Source organism: Tupaia chinensis, unplaced genomic scaffold (genome assembly GCF_000334495.1).
Source record: "Tupaia chinensis unplaced genomic scaffold, TupChi_1.0 Scaffold000311_2, whole genome shotgun sequence".
NCBI lineage: Eukaryota > Metazoa > Chordata > Mammalia > Scandentia > Tupaiidae > Tupaia > Tupaia belangeri.
In genome coordinates, this window is record NW_006159803.1 from 5,726,584 (window position 1) to 5,730,186 (window position 3,603).

At 39.3% G+C, this 3,603-nt stretch overlaps 1 non-coding gene across 1 annotated transcript; it reads right to left on the minus strand.

The window, feature by feature from the left end:
• Nucleotides 1–2,907: 2,907 nt before the first annotated feature.
• On the minus strand, nucleotides 2,908–3,071 carry LOC114008225 (U1 spliceosomal RNA). Its single transcript, XR_003549781.1, has one exon. It is a non-coding gene; the product is annotated as a U1 spliceosomal RNA (small nuclear RNA).
• Nucleotides 3,072–3,603: the final 532 nt, after the last annotated feature.

Here is a 3,603-nt window from a genome sequence, read left to right on the forward strand (position 1 = left end):
TCCTGGTTTCATTCTTGCCTGTACCTCTGCTTTAATGTGGTTAAGAGGACAGGCTCAGGAGCCAGAGTACTGGGTTCTAATCCTGGCTTTACCACATAGCACTGTGACTTTAGGCAATGGTTTTAACCTTTCTGTGCCTTAATATTCATGTATTAATTTTATGGGTTCATTCACACAAACCTGCTCTTAAGTTGTGGAGGTATCAAGAAACCCAAACCTAGAAAAATATCCACTGCTACACTACAGATATTTAAATCATTTTCTCCATTAATTAATCCTTCCTATGTGCCCTTTCTAAGAGTCTGTGCCAAGAATCCCTACAGAGTGGGCAGTGGACAGAGAATTCATACCCACCTACTTAACCATAGGTAATTGAACCAAGCTTGGGCACTGGGCTCATACAGCAGCTTCTCTTCCGCAGTTCTAAATTGAGATTCAGAGATCTAGATCACACTCTAACATGCACCTGAAGTGATATAAAGCTAGAGTCAGGTCAAGTATAGGCAAAGAAAGAAGAGCCATTTTGTAAAAAAACAGACAAGAATGTAGGCAGAAACAGGGACAGAGATAAAAGACCTCACAGTCTATGAGAGAGAGAGAGAAGGAAGAAGCCCAGCTGTACTACCTAGCCTTGTTTGACGAGATACTTCTGGATCCTCCCTATGATGTCCTCTCTGGTCATTACTCGAGCTTGCTGGAGTGACTTTCTGATCCTTGGCACCAAATGTTTCCAACTAAGGCAACTGCTCCCACGGGGATTTAGGTTGGTTAGGTATCTTTCTAAGTGTCATCCTTATACCAGGCATGGCCACAGACAGAGCCAAAAGCCACATCCTCCCAACTTCTACGCAGCTGTTGCTATTGAAATAGCATAAAGTATGGAGCTCCTGATCACCTCAAAGGGCAGAGGTCAAAATATTATTCTATAATTCAAGCTGAAAGTGTCATCTTTGAGATAGCACCATGTGATAAGGTCAAATCAGCTACCAAATTCTCCCATTAGATCTACATTTTAGAGTAATCCTTTAATTATCTGTTTAAAAGTGCATTATAAATAGCTAGGAAAAAATTACATTTCAGAATTCTCCGTCTTAAATTATATTTAGCTTTAAGCTAAAAAAATTACTCATACGTGAGAAAAAAATATAAAGGCACTGTGATGACACACTGTCCCTATTTTAGCTCGTTCAATAATATTCAGATCAGATTCAATAATATTCAGACCAGAAATAATGAGATTTCTTCAAAGACCAAACCTAGGTAAAGCCATGACCATCTCTATATGTATAAGGGCACATATTTGGACATGTGTGCTGTGTATGTTTGTGTACATGAGTGTGTATGTGTCTAAGTATGTATATGTATAAGAGTATATGCCCAATTGTATGTATGAATGTGTGTTGTGTACATGTGTGCAATAAGTTATAAGTTAGCAACAACAAATCCTCCCTGTCCAATAGGTTCTTGTTCTGGTCCCTACTCTTCTTCCTGGTTTCATTCTTGACTGAATCCCTGGTCTAATTAATATGCCTAAGAGAACATGCTCCGGGGCCAGAGTGCTGGATTTCGGTCATGGTTCTTCCACCTGGCACTGTGACTTTAGGCAATTATTTCAATCCTTCTGTGCTGTAAAAAAAGAACTAAGAATAGTGCATATATCATAATTTTGTAAAGACTAAATGAGTGGATATAAAACTCTTAAAATCATGCCTAATATTGACTAAATGTTCAAACATGCAAGGTGTTACTATGATTAATCATATCCTTTACTTAACAGAAAAAAATACTTTCTTTTTTGGATTCCAGATATACTCTTCAATTTCAGGTTGAAGCTGTCCTGCTAATTGGTGAAGCCCTGGCTCAGCAACCCCAAAGTGTAACATAAGATGTTCTGGTATTAAGTTCTGCTCTAAGGATTCAACAGCCCCAAAGGAGTCATTGTCTCAGAGCTGTCATACCTTTCAGATTTTACAGCTTGATCTTGTAGACAACAGAAATGCAGATTATCTCACCTTCCGCTCAAGAATTCCATATTCTCTGATCCTTATCCCTTCGTGCACACACACACACACACACACACACACACAATCTTTATAGCTTTATTATCCTAGAGAACTTCATCTCACTTGGAAAAAACTCTGCCTCTACAAGCAGTAAGTAAGCACTCTTGAAGTCTTTGTTCCAATCACACAAATCACACCATCTTCTCTACTACATCCTCTCTTTTGCTAACCTTAGTATACACCAAAAGTCCCATTTGAAAATAACCATGTCTACTATCATGACTTACACTTCAATCCATGCAGTTTTTAGGTAAATATGAAGAAGCAACATTGTGTACAAGAAGGAGATATTCAGGAAGCAGCAGCACTTTCAGTGTGACTGGGACACAGCATATGTGGGAGGGGTGACAAAGACAAAGGCTGAAGATGCTAAAGGATCTTGGTGAGTGGGTTTAAGGTGTTTAACTTTCATCTCATGATCAGGAAGGTTGCATTAAAAGATTTTAAGCAGGATAGAGTCATCATCAAATTGGCATTGAGAAGTATTACTCTGATTGCAGTAAGGGAAAGGAATGTGGGGAGAAAGAACATTTACAGAGAACAGGTAAAGGGCAATTTTAGAAACTACCACTGAGAAATGATAAGTGGCTTCAAAGATGTAAAAGAAAGGCTAGTTTTGAGAAGTTGGACACACTCAACAGGACTTAAATTTTGAAATCTTGAAGGTGGTGAGAATGAGAAGTGTATCTTAGATGACTTTAAAGCTTCTGGTTGGAGCAACCAGAATAAATATGACATGCCTTTAATTAAAGTAGGCAATATGAAAGAAAGATTAATGATGTGGAAACAACTTTGGTTTCAGACATTTTTATTTTGATGTTCTTCTTTTTTTTAATTTTTTTACCAGGGGAGAGCGCGAACATAGTCCCCCACTACCACAAATTATGCAATCAAGTTTCCCACATTTGGGGAAATCGCAGGGGTCAGCACATCCAGAGTGCAATGGATAAGCCTCGCCCTGGGAAAACCACCTTTGTGATCATGGTATATCCCCTGCCAGGTAAGTATTATTTTGATGTTCTTCTCACATGCTCAAAGGCATCTAATGAACATGACTACTAGTCACTTTAAAGTATACTTATAGCACTCAAAAGAAAGATCTAGAGATAAAGATTAGTGTAAAGAATAAATATAGATATTGGTATAAAGATGGAAGCTTGAAGCCCTAAGGCTAATGAGAACAATCAAGTGAAATAATCAGATGAAGTATACAGCATAAGAAAAGAAAAGAGGCAAAGACTGAACACTAGCATTTAAGGAATGGGTTAAAGAAGATAGACACGGGGACCAGAAGTTAGCGTAATGGCTATGTCGCTGGACTCCCACATGGTCAACCGTGGTTCGAGTCCCGGACCCAGTGGCTTAAACTCACACCGGGCGCGTGTGCGTGTGTGCCCAAGATCCCGAGAGGATAATGGAGGAGAAGGGATTGCAGCATGGCCATCCCCACTGGGGGGTGATTTCTCGCTTTCTGTCTCTCTGTCTCTCTCTATCTGGCAAGTGCATACACCCTATAGCAAAAAAAAACCTCTCCAAAAAA